The sequence below is a fragment of the Dipodomys merriami genome, unplaced genomic scaffold (assembly GCF_024711535.1).
Source record: "Dipodomys merriami isolate MVZ:Mamm:240054 unplaced genomic scaffold, mDipMer1.0.p SCAF_350, whole genome shotgun sequence".
NCBI lineage: Eukaryota > Metazoa > Chordata > Mammalia > Rodentia > Heteromyidae > Dipodomys > Dipodomys merriami.
Genome location: NW_027205049.1, coordinates 87538 through 101485, shown reverse-complemented (window position 1 = coordinate 101485; position 13948 = coordinate 87538).

The window sequence follows — 13948 nt, the reverse complement described above, 5'->3', positions numbered from 1 at the left end:
CCTACCAGTCACTGGGCTCTTTCTTTTATGTACCAGCCTTCGTGTTATGCATAATAAACTGACTCATGCAATGTTACACTAGCTCACAGAGTGTGCACCTTTCCTGGACCAGTTTTTTCTTTTTTCTTTTTAACATTTCTTTTTTTATTGTGAAAATACTGTACAGAGAGGTTACAATTACATGGGCAAGATAATGTGTACATTTCTTATCAAGCATTGTAGCCTGTTTCCCCTTCCCATCCTCTCCCCCTCTTGTCCCCCCGCCAGTCCTCCTCCCCCCCACCAAAGTTGTAAAGTTCGTTTTTCCACATAAGGACTTGTACATCTCATTGTTGCAGTTTTATAGGTTAGGAAGCAGCTCCGATGGCCTGGGACCAACCATGGAACTTGCAAGCGAATAGCCAGAGCTTTATTCGCTGAGATGCCCTTGACCAGCAGACTGCTTCTCCCTGACAGCCTCGGGCCTCATCTTTATAGACTGCCATCCCCTAGCATGGCACACCTTCGATGGTACCCGAAGCCACAGCCACTAGCCTTCCCCAGAGACAGGCGGAGGAGAGACAGTGACTGGCACACAAAGAGGATACCAATGCCCTATAAGTCGTCCAATGTTGTGACCAGAAGAAATAATTTTCATTTTTTTCTGTCTTCCCTTGTCCTTTGTGTTCCTTCAAAAAATATCCTGGGACATTTGGAACTGGGGAGATAAAAGGGCTTAAGCTGTAGCAGCCATTGAGCATTAATGTGGAGGGCCGGAGGACCGTGTCTTTACATGGAAGAAACATTAGTTCCTCTTCCAGAGCCTAGATGATGACCTAGAAACTGAGTGGAACGCATTTCTAGGACTCAGAGCAAAAAGACAAGAGCAGAATAGGGAAAATATACCTAGTAGACTGAGTCTCTGGAGTTAATTCAGGAAAGCATGCAGGACATGACCCAATATTCTAATTATTTTCCCCAAATGTGTGGGCTTAGAACCAGATGATCTGGATGCGAGTGTATGTGGAAGCATTTTGGTACCCACAAAGCTCTGTACACATAACTGCCCAAATTTATTGAACATCTACTATATGCCTGTATTTGTCTTAATTGTTTTTTTTTGCTTTTGTTGTTGTTTGTGTTTTGTGAATTTTGTTCTTTTTGTTTTTGCTGGTACTGGGGCTTTAAGTCCAGGACTTGGTCTCTCCTTTGGTTTTTTCATATAAGACTGCTGTTCTGCCACTTGAGCCACACCCCCAGTCTGGTATTTTGTTGGCTGTTTTGGAAATAGACTCTTACAACCTTTTCTCCTCGAGGGTTAATTTGAATCTTGATCCTTGGGTCTTAGCCCCCTGAGTCCCAAGGATTACAGATGTGAGCCACACAAATCCAGGTATGGCCTGGATATTTTTTCTCCTTTAATATAATTTCTTGTTTCCTTTTAAATCCTTCATGATTCTTTCCCTATATTGTCTTTGCAATTGTAAGAGCTGTTTCTCTAGAAAGTTTGAGTTCAGCATCTCTCTCCCCCACCTTTAGGCAAACTATGGGACAGAGAAAGCACGGAGTACAAAAGCAGTTTTAGAAAGCCTGCAGGAAAGCAGACAAAATCCAGCAGGCTGTTTTGCCTGGGAAACTTCTGGACCTCCCAACATGGCACCCTTCAGCTTGATGCCAGTTCTTAACTACCTTTGCCATTGTTTCCATTGCTCTGCCCCAGGTTGCAGGGCTGGCAATTAAGATGCACTGTGATTTTGATGGTACTGAGTGTGGAAAGTCAAGAAGAGCTTTGTGAACATCTATCTTTTTGTGTTCCACAGAGGGAAGAATGATTAGTCATCTGGCCAGTACCTTATAGCAGTGGGGAGGGAGGGAGGAGGCACTGGTAGAATTGAAGCCTAAGCATCTACCTGTTTCCTCCCACAGGAAAGACCAGCTGGTCCCAGGCGGGTGCCCCAGCAAGTGTGAATTCTCTCTGGACCACAAAGCCTGTTGACTCTTGGCATGGTGTGTGGCCTCTTCAGTCCAAGCCACAGGTCCCCGTCACTTTCTGAGGATAGCTACCCTATAACCCCCAGGCAGCTAGGGGTGGGCTTGGTTGATGATGCTGCCATTCTTTTAGTGTGTGCCTGCCTTGCCCTTCTGGAGAAAAGAGCAAGTGAAGGCATTAGCAACCAGCTGGGGAGGGGGGCTGTCTGAACAAATCCCCATGTCGCTCCATCCCTGGAGGAGATTCTCCTGGTCCTGGTCCTTCCTTAGGAAGGCCTCCCTCCCAGAGCCACTGCCCAAAGGGCTCTGTCGCTGATACATGGAAGAACAATGAATGTGATATGAACTAAACTGTACTAGCTACAATGCGGAGGGGACTCCTTTGCTAACTTCTTGTTCCATATACAAAGGGACACACAGAGGCAACCTAAGGGGAAGTTTATTTACTTTTTTTTAAATGCCCATTTGGGGGCTTGAACTCAGGGCCTCACACTCTCAATGAGCTTTTTCTGACCAGGCTGGTGCTATGCAACTTGAGACAAAGCTCCACTTCTGGCTTTTTGATGATTCACTGGTGATAAAATTCTTGCAGACGTTTTTGCCCAGGCTGGCTTAGAACTGCAATCCTCAGGTCTCAGCCTTCTGAGCTAGACTTACAGGCATGAGCCACCAGTGCCTGGCCTAATTTCAACTTCTATGTGAAAAATTATGTAACCATTTTCCTTTAGTAGAATTGAGGACTGGTGCTCTGGCCTAGCCAGTTTGCTCTAAAGTGTGACAAGGGGGAATTTTATACATTCACTGAAACCCTAGTTTGATTTCATGGATAGAGGTAGTCAAAGCCAGATCCCAGCTCACTGGGACCAGGGAATTTCCTGGAGGGAGGTGTGATAATGCAGCCTTATTCAAATACATACCTGGAGAGGCAACCTGCCCATTGTCAGAAGTGCAGGGCAGATCTTGCCCCCTGTGGCTCTTTAGGATGGAACCACCTGTGTCAGCCAACTTCCTCTCCTCTGGGGATGAGGCACTAAAATATTGAAAACTAAACAAGCAAAATTAATAAGGCAAGGAACAAATCATCCTGTTTTCTCCCTTCTCTTCTTCCTTCCAAAAGACCGGGAGGCAAAGAGATGTTGATGTCAGGAGGAATGTGATTGCATAAGTTTCCTGCAGCTGCTGTAACCAATGACCACAAATGGAGGGAGGCAAAGGATGATAGTCTATGTTGCCCTGGATCTGCAAGCCAGAGCCCTCACCATGGGAAGGCAGTGCTTTCTCCCTCTGCAGGTCCCAGGGGAAAATCTGTCCCTTGCCTCTTCCAGCTTCTGGTGGTGACAAGCTTGCCCTGGCTTGTGGCCACATCTCTCCACTTTCAAGATTGTACCTTGGAGTGTATTTCTATTCTGTCTTCACTCTGTGCTGTCTATCTGGAATCTCCCTTTGTCTTTTCCTTATGAGGATACTTGTGACTGCATTTAAGATTTGTTCAGATAATCCAAGATTTTTATTTCTACCTAGGGACCTTAGTTTCATTGCATCTTGTAAAATCCATTTTTCTCTACCAAGTAACATTTAGAGATTCCAGAGATTGGGACCTGTCACCTGAGGAGAAAGGATGCAATATTTAGCCCATTCCATTAATATTCCTTAGTTGACTTGAGGCTGTATAGACTTCAAGATCCAGGAGAAGCTGGGTGCCAGTGGCTCATACCTATAATTCTAGCCTCTCTGGAGGCTGAGATCTGAGGATCATGGTTCAAGGCTAACCCAGGCAGGAAAGTCTTTCAGACTCTTATCTTTAATTAACCACTAGAAAACCAGAAGTGGAGCTGTGGCTCCAGTGGTAGAGCACTCACCTTGAGCTGAAGAGCTGAGGGACAGCACCCAGGCCCAGAGTTCAAGTCTTATGACCTAAAAAAAAAAATCCAGGAGAAATGTGCTCAACTTCAAGACTGGGGTTAAGAGGAGGAGATGGATGGCAGGGTGAGGCAAGAAGTGACTGAGGAATTATGTTTGCCTGTTCCTCTTTGGAAAAGGCCACTCCCCATTCGTGCAGCTCCTTCTGCCCAGACCCCTTTCTTCTGGCTCCTTTTAAAGGCCAGGCCTGGCTTCATCGTTTTCCTTGCTCATGAAACTGGGATCTTACACCCAGGCCTGAAGTCCAGGAGTCCCCCAGTAGCACCAACCACTTGTCCTCTTATGCCAAATAAAGAAGAGACATTTAAAAGGGCAGAAAAGAGAATTATTACCCAGCAGCCTTGGGAAGACAGCACTTAAGTACACCCTCAGCAGTCTTTGGGGGTGCAGACATCGGCCTCAGGTTAAATAGGGAGAATTGGGGGCAGGGGATGAAAAAGGTTTGCAGAGTTCACACAGCCCCGGCTTCAGATAAGGCCTGGTGGCAATTACCTTCGCTTTTTGTCCTGGAGGAATTCTGGAGACATTGTTATTACTCTGTTACTGGAACAGGTCAGGAACCAGGCAATCTTGTAAGTCTTTGGCTGTTTCCTTTAAGATGATAAGAAGCAGACTTTGCTTGTTTGAGGGGCTCTGTGTGTCTTCCACATGAGATAGATGGATGCCTGTTAATCTGCTCTTTCTTGGAGCCCATGGTGATTGCAATGGCAGCTATAGCAAAAATCCTCTCAGCTCAAAGGCACAGATTCAAAGTCCTGGCGGGGGACAGGGGGAGCTTTTCAGTAAATTCACAGGGCCCAGCCAGAGGAACTTTTATGTTTTCTCTTAGCACATGCACATGTGGAATCTAAGCCCATCCCGTTCTTGTCCCAGTGGCTAGCCGCGTGGAGGCAGGCCTTTCACCGACTTCCAAGGCACTGTGAGCCTCTCCTGTAGCTGTGTCCTCTGTGGGTGAAGTTCTTGATAGCACAGGGACAGCTGGATTCTTCTCAGGTGTTTGTCATTTTTTCTCAAACCACAATCCTCCTGTTTTCAACCTCCCAAGTAGCTTGAGCCACCAGAGCATGGCTGTCCCAACCCTCTCCACATCTTAGCTGGACTGGCTCAGAGCCCTGATCAAAAAGTTTGTTCTCCCTCTCTCACTTTCCTTGGAGAGTGGATAGGCTCCCTTCCCAGCCACATTCATGCCTCTGATGGTTTAAGTCTAAACAAGTAATTTTCCCTGAAGTCTAAAGCAAGTAATTTTCCCAGTTTGCCTGAGGGGCATACACTAGAAAGGAAGCACAATGCTAGCTGGAGGCTGGTTGGGGGTGGGGCAGACTTAAACCAGGAAGAGAAGTGGAGTGTGTCTGCGTGTGTGCCTGTGCACGTGTGTGCTTGAGCGGACATGCTGGGATTTTGCTGGCTAATTAGAGGTAAGTGTCTGTTGGGTTTGTCAGCCCAGACTGGCTTTGAGCCTCCACCCTCAGATCTCAGTAGCTAGTTTACAGGTGTGAGCCACCAGCGCCCTTCAAGTGACTCATTTTAAACCTCTCCATAGAGAAGAACATGCTGTCAGTATTTGCAATTCTGTTCCACTAGCCTTTGTTTTCAGGGATATCCTTTTCTTCCAGTGACTAACTCACACTCTTCCTCAGAGCCAGGCCGCAGCTGGTGGTCAAGTTGACCACACATGTTCCTCTGAGCTTGAAGCAGTGTGGTAAGCTAGGGGGCCCTTGATTGGAGTTCTGACTGTCCCGCGTTTCCTTCTTTAGGCCAAGTAACAGGCTGCTGATTGCATTTCCTGCTTCTTCAGGGCAGAGAGGAGCATTCTGATGTCATCCTGGGCAACAAGCACAGTCAGGCAAAGTGGCCTAGTTAGTTTCCCAGATGCACTGGCCCGCTGAGGCCAGCATTGATTTTGAGGTCGGCATGCCGGCATATTAACTCGGGATATTGATCCTGCCTTTTACTTTATCGCCCTGTTTCCTGGATGGACTTGGAACTTGGTCTGGGTGGCAAGAGGACTCGGAGGGTTACCTGTCGCAAAATGTACCTCAGGTGATGTACAGGAATGGCTTCACTTCATCAGACAGCTTCCCACTAGGATGTACTATCTTCAATAATTTAATGCCTGGACAGGTGATGGCTCAGCAGTCTTCCACTTGCTCGTTTCCTTCTCCCACCAGCACACATCTGGTCACCTCCTCCCCATGTCCGGGGCTGTATGCTCATGTCGAGATGATCTTTGGTCAGTCAGTTCAGAAGTAAAGCAAGCCATTTGGAGCCACACATGAAGGAGGCCCACACAGTATTTGTCTGTGTGTCCCAGATGCATTCCCAGTCCTTATGGGACCAAAATTGCATCCTTAGTGCATCTGAAAGTGGTCCATTCTAAGATGTTATTTATTTATTTATTTATTTATTTATTTATTTATTTATTTATTTATTTATTTATTTATTTAAAAGAGATACTGTGAGCCTGGGAAGGTGGCTCAGTCGTAGAGTGCTTGCCTTGTATGCATGAGGCCCTGGTTCAATAACTCAGCACCACATAAGCAGAAAAAAGCTAAAAGTGGTTATGTGCTTCAAGTGGTAGAGCACTAGCCTTGAGCTGAAGAGCTGTAGGACAGCACCCAGGCACAGAGTTCAGGCCCCATGACTGGCAGAGAGAGGGGGGATGGAGAGAGAGAGAGAGAGAGAGAGAGAGAGAGAGAGAGAGAGAGAGAGAGAGAGAGAGAGAGAGAGAGAGAGAGAGAGAGAGAGAGAGAGAGAGAGAGAGAGAGAGAGACTGTGGATATTCTATTCTGAAAAAAATAACCATTGGGCTGGGTGTGTGGCTCAAGGTTCACAGGTTTGAGCCACTGGCAGCTGGCTAGCTCACCTTCACATTCATTTGTTCACTCATCCCTGGATTCCTAATTTTTCCAGAACCTTTATCATAAAGTGGTGTTGGATCAGTGTGCTTCTTTAGAAATGGGTGAAATTTGGAATTATTATATTTTCATACAGAGGATCCTTTTTATTTTACTGCTAACTTCACAGAATTCTTTCAGCAGTTTCCATAAATGTCTCTACCACACTCCATACCTTTCTCTGTCTATGTCTCTGTCTCTGTCTCTCTGTCTTTCTCTATCTCTTTCTGTCTGTCTGTCTGTTTCTGTGTCTGTCTGTCTGTCTATCTGTGTGCTAGTACTGGGGTGGAACTCAGACCCTTGTGATCTTGCTTGGCTTTTCAATCAAAGCTGACACTCTACAACTTAAGCTACAGCTCTACTTTTGGCATTTTGCTGGTTAACTGGAGGTAAGATCTTGTCAAATTTCCTGCCTCAGCTGGTGTAAAACAAGGTTCTTAGAGTAGGTAGGATTAAAAGTGTGAGCCACTTTGCCCACCTTCCACACTATTCTTGAGGATATGGAAGAAGCTCATATGGATGAGAACAAAATACACAGCTAACAGCCATGGTGAGAGACCATGGCCATTTGCTTCCATCCCTTCCCAGCCAAATTTAAAAACAAAAGAAGACTTTGTTTTGCCCAAACATATATTGGTTATTCACATTTGTATGTCTGGTGTGATTTTTATTGTTACTACTTCTGGTGGTTTTCAATGGATCAAAACATCTTCAGAGACACACTGACTTTTCAAATTTCTTCTTAGCATAAAGATCTGTCTCTGGCATGAAAATATTGTCTATTTAATGACACTGGCCTTTAAATTTAAAGAACAAGGTTAATACTTAGACCTATCTTTGAACATTAAAATACAAATTGTATCAGGACTTAATTAGGTTTGTATAGATCTAACAAACCTTTATGAAAAGCAGTTTAGAAAAGAAAAGCTTTATTTGGGCTTAGTATCCTGGGTTACACTGTATTTTGGTTCTGTGTTTTGGGACCTGTAGCAAACAGAGCCTTGGAAGGGTGGAGTGAAACAGAGGTGTTCACATAAAGGTGTCCAAGAAGCAGAAAGAACAGAGTAGCAGAAAGAACAGAGTAGGGCCCAGGGCGAACATAGCCCTAAAGGATACATTCTCAGTAACCTACTTCGTGCTCCCCCTTTCTCAGTTAGACCAAACTTTGGCACTTTCCATCAACTCCCAATAATCCAAACCATTTTGAAACCATCAGTGGACTAATAAATGAATTATGTCCCATGTCCTCATGATGCAACAATCTCTCATTGAGTGGCACTGTCACCAAGGGTTGAAACTTTAAAACCATGAGAGGTATAGGATGACAGTTCATATTGAAGCCAAGTAAAAGAATCTGAATGGCCTGAGAATAATCGGTGGTTAAAAATAACGTAAAAGGATGTTTCAGCAAAGAGAACTTAGTGGTGAAATGGTGACTTCTTGTGTAACACAAGAGAAACTCCTAAGACTCCCTAAATTTTCTAAGGTTTTAAAATATAAATGGATTTTGTTCATATAATTTTATAAAGGAGTACCACTTATGAAACTAGTCAGGTGATGGTGCTCTTAAACGTGTGGGCTCTCATCCATTTATATCTTCTTTATAGCCCTTACTCACATATTTCGCCAGACCAGTCATTTTCTCATGGAAGTGTAGAAGATTTAATAGTACTGTTCTCTCTCTCTCTCTCTCTCTCTCTCTCTCTCTCTCTCTCTCTCTCTCTCTCTCTCTCTCTCTCTCTCTCTCTCTCTCTAACACACACACGCACATACACTTACACAAAATGAGAATATAAATCTCTCATCAGTTTTTAAACAAAAAAATCATTCCAATCAACCAATAAATGAAACAAGAGAATCAAATTCAAGACAAACACAAATAAGCTAGTCACTAAAGTTGCATAATTATCAATAATTTAGTTAGATGTTTAGTTTATATTCTCTGTGTTTGTTTTATAATTTGTAAACTACATGTAATAAAAAATACTTACCATACTGAGAACTCCTGCTATGAAAAAAGCCCTTAAAGTTGGTACAAAGTGGGTGCTAAATAGTGATTGCTAATTTATATTATGAAACCCCATCTTATGCTGTATTGTGACATCTCAGTAACTAATGCATGTTATGTTACTGTGTCCAAACCTATTGCTTGGGTAGTTGGATGGAGTTGTAGCCCATTATTTATTGATGTTATTTGTTGATAATAAAGGATAGTAAATGACTCTCTAACTGGCTTAAATATTTGCTACATTATACTTCTTGTGAATTAGTGTTCTATAAACCATTAAAGGAAAAGTATACTACAAGGCACTGTGCAGTATTGCACAGTCTGGTACATCTGGTGTGCATTGTCTCTTATTGTATACAGAGGCCATAGCAGATGATCAACCTATACTACCCAGCATTGCTTAGGTATACTCTGTGTTTCTTACACAATGACAAAATCACCTAACAATGCATTTCTCACAATGTTACTGCATCATTGAGCTGTTCATGTCCATACAGTGAAATTATACAAAATTCAGTTTAATAAATAAGAATTGAAGCAATTAATCAATAGCTCAGACCTATAATCCTAGCAACATAGGAGGCTGAGATCTGAGGATTGAAATTCAAAGGCAATCCCAGCAAGGAAAATCTCTGAGAATCTGACCTCCAATTACTATCAAAAAGTTTCAAGTGAAGCGGTAGCTCAGCTCAAGTAGTAGATCATAATCTATGAGTAAAAATGGCTCAGGGACAGTGCTTAGGCCCTCAGTTCAAGACCTAGTGTCAACACACACAAATATATATAAACACACACACACACACACACACACACACACACACACACACACACACACACACACACACACACACACACACACACACACACACACCAGGTAGCCATATAATATAACCTCAAAGAAAAAAAATATACAAAGCATTTCTAGGACCCCAGTGGTTGCTTCTACACACAACTGAATTGCAAATTCATTTTTCCCTGACAAATTTCCTGGCACTTATTCAGCTACTGTCTATTAATTCATGTATTAGCTAATTAATTAATACTACTATAATCGGCTTGAACTCAGAAACTTGAGCTCTTGCTTAATTATTTTGTTCAAGGCTAGTACTTCCAACACTTTTTTTTTCTTTCTTTCTTTTTTTTTTTTTGGTTGGTTGTGGGGCTTGAACTTTGGGCCTGGGCGCTGGTCCCTCAGCTCTTCAGCTCAAGGATAGTGTTCTACCACCTGAGCCACAGTGCCACTTCTGGTTTTCTGTGTTAATTGAAGATGAATCTCAAGGGCTTTCCTGCCCAGCTGGGTTTGAACTGTGATTGCTAGTTCTCAGCCTCCTGAGTAGCTAGGATTACAGTTGTGAGCCACTGGCACCTGGCATACTTTTTAAAAAATATATTTTTGTCTGGCCATTTACCCTATACTTCCAAACCACCCCTTCCCTTTGGCCCATTTGTTGTTACATTATTATGTGGTTAATCAGGCATAAGAGTCTCAGCCATTTTTCTGGCTGTTTTTGAGCCTGAATCCTAAGATCTCAGACTCTTTACTATTGAAGGGTATAGGTGTGAATCCCCAGTGTCAAATTTATTTTCTGTTATTATTATTTTTACTCTTTCCTTCTTTATAATTACTTTCATACATATACATTAAACCATACAATTTTATGTATCTCTAAAATTAGCATAATTTAATATCAATAGATTTTTCTTAGGTCTGGAAAATTTATCTCAGATATCTCTGTGTATTTTAATTTTGATGAATATACTACAAATTATTAGTCCTCTTGTTATTAGTCTTCTGAAACTTAAAGGCTGTGATATTTTTGTTACATGAAATGTGCATATCAGAAAAAAAGTTAGATCTGCTACATGAAAGGATTTGCATATTTTCTTATTTTTTATTGTGGGGGGGGTACGGTTGTGGGGCCTGAACTCTGGGCCTGGGCGCTGTCCCTCGGCTCAAGGCTAGCGCTGTACCACTTGAGCCACAGCGCCACTTCCGGCTTTTTTCTTTTTGCTTATGTGGTGCTGAGGAATCGAATCCTGGGCCTCAGGCATGCAAGGCAAGCACTGAACCACTGAACAACCTTCCCAGCCCCCAAGGATTTGCATATTTTTAATTTTATCAGATACTACTCAGCAGTGTTTCAGCCTGTCTTCACCAACTTATACTGTCAATCAAACCAGATGTCTGAAAGTAGTCATTCCACCACTTACTGGTAAATTATCACTGAATATAAATTTTCCTAAATCTGAAAAACTCAAACGAATAGAAAATTATCACCTCACTTTTTCTGTGGGTAAGAACAGAGGAGATGCTCAACTGGGCACTGCTGTCTCCAGATTTTCTCATTGAAGTACAGTGAAATGTCACCTGTGAGTTTTAGTCTTAAAGCCATAACACTAATTGGAAAATTCTCTGGGAAGGTGTTTCAGTCACATGGCAGATGAAAGATCAGAAGGGAAAGTAGAGACATTTGCCAGTGGAAGTCAAACTGAGAGTGGCTGGTAGCTTTGTAGTCCTGTCCACACAGATTTCTTCAGTGTTCTCAAATAGGGGTGTGGCTTTTCCATGCATTGAACCACTGAAAGAAAATTTTGAAATGCCCTTTCAGTCTTCTCTAAGGGGACCAAAATCACTTGCATGTCACTGTACTGGTTAGATAGGACAGCCTTCATTCATTTCACATTGCATTTTGCAAGCACATTAATAACAGGAAGCCAGGCCATCCAGGAGGCTAAATGTAATATTCCATATCCATCCTGCTTTTAGAAATATTACCCTTTTAAACATTGGTTTGTAGCTTTCATTTGAATCTTTATGTTTGCTTTGAAATTACGTATTTCTCATATATTTGTTGAGATTGACGCTTTGTTTATTTTTTCAAAGTTTACTTTTTATTTATTACTGTCTCTAGGGCTCATTGGTATATTTTATTATGAGATGTGGTGACTAAATCTAGCAGTCTTAGGCAGTATACTAAATGTGTGACAAGCTTACAGGACAAATTTTGGCTTATGGCATGAATTCAATAGGATTTCTGCACATTTAGTAAAAAATCGTACTGTTTCCAGAACTGCAGGACTGAAAAAAGCTCACAAAGTTACTTCTACTGATGAACGGATTAAAATATTATCAAATTCATAGTACATAGAAAGTGCTTAAAGAAAAGATTGGAAATAAGAGAGAAAAGGTCTTAAGATTTCGTATAGATTATAATAATACATTCACAGCATGTGAAACAGCAAGGCACACTGAGAATATGAAAATGGAAACAGATCATCCCATCTTATTGCAGGATGATGTGACTCCTGCATATAAGAAAATTACTTTGTGATTGCTAACAAAGACAATCCTTAACTCCCGACAATTACAGCTCTTAACTTTCCTCATTCTTATTACTAAGTTAGATCTCAGTGGGAGGTTTAAGAGGAGAAAGTGAGATGCTAATGTCTTATAATGATTCCCCTCACTGGAATTCTTATGTCAAGCATCCTGACTATGGACAGCAAGAGTGAATTGATTAGAGGCATTTAGAATCATGTCCATTGTCTCTTGAGGCAAAGAGTAATGATGTGCCCTTGGCTCTATATTTGTATTTTGAGAGGCTCAGTAGCGCAATAGTAAGCATTAAACTACAGGGAAGAATACCGTGCTTTCTTCAGCTTCATTGATTTTCAGGACAGGTTTATATTCCCTATGTAAAGATTCTACTTCTACTAGATTATGGTTATTTTCTTTTACATTCTTCTTAACGTTACTGGGATTTGAACTCTGGATCTCAAACTTGATAGGCAGGTGCTCTACAACCTGAGCCTGTACCCTTATCCATTGTTTTGCTTTTTATTTATTAGTCAAATTCTCATGCTTTTGCTCGGCATTGCCTCAGAAAATGATCCTCTTACCTAGAGTCTCCAGGATAATTATGATGACATGTGCACACCATCACACTCTTACTGACTGAGATAGAGAGGTAGTCTCACTAAGTTTTTGACTGGGATTACTTTAAACTTTAATCCTCCCTATCTCTGTTCCCGAATTGTTGGAATTCTAGAAATGGGATGCAATGTGCTCTAGATGTTGGAAATTTGATAAGCATACCAAGCTTCCTTGGGCAGGAATAGGTTAGTAAATGGCAGACTAGGTTTATTTTCAGCTGGTCTCTTCTGTTTTGTCATTCAGATTCTTTCAGTGTCCTAGAGTATGGATTGAACTTCTAACTACCAAAAATTTTGTTCCCTATGTGGGTATTGAAATGTTCAAAAGTTCCTTTATTCACTCACTCAGGATTTGAAAAAATATTGACAACATGAATTATTGTAGGTATTCCAAGTGTTTGTTCAATCCAAAAATCTAAGTGGTACAAATAGTTATTTGTGTCTGTTTACCTATATGCATTTAAGTAGCATCTCAAAGTACATTATGTCCAAAACATTTGTTAATGTACATATTTATTCATTTAAATGAGGGGATTCCATGTGATTTAGGGAAAACCATTGCTATTTTGTTGGCAATGTGGAGAGGAATTAAAGTGGAATCTCTCCTACATGAATGGAGGCTTTTGTACCTAAGTTAATACAAATTTTAAAAAAAACATTTCTTTTTATGAATAATTTTGGTTCTTAGGACCTACTGAAACTCATTTGATAGTACCATGGCAAAAATCAGTTACTCAATGAAAACTGGGACTTCTATTAAAGTTGCCAACATATATTTCAACTATACAATGACATTAGGATTAAAACAGGCAGATAAGTTACAGTAGATCATCAAACACATTTAGATGAAAATTATACCTCTTTGCACTTAAAACTTTTACATACTGTAAATGCCAAGTTAATGTGGAAAAAGTTATTATGAAGTAGTATCCTGCAGACATTGTTGACAAGGTCTTAATAAGCAGCTTTCTTATCATGACCTGGAGTTGCTCTGGTTATTAGTCATAAGCCTCTTTGGGGAAGTTATATTAAATTTTTATAACAATTGTGTGTGTGTGTGTGTGTGTGTGTCTGTGTGTGTGTGTGTGCACCCGCGCACGCACCCATCCTGAATTCAGGCTTGAATTCAAGGTTGGGGCCCTGTCTCTTAGCTTTCTTGCTAGAGACTGGTGATCTTCCACTTGAACCACAGCTCCACTCCTGCCTCTTTGTTGGTTAACTGAAG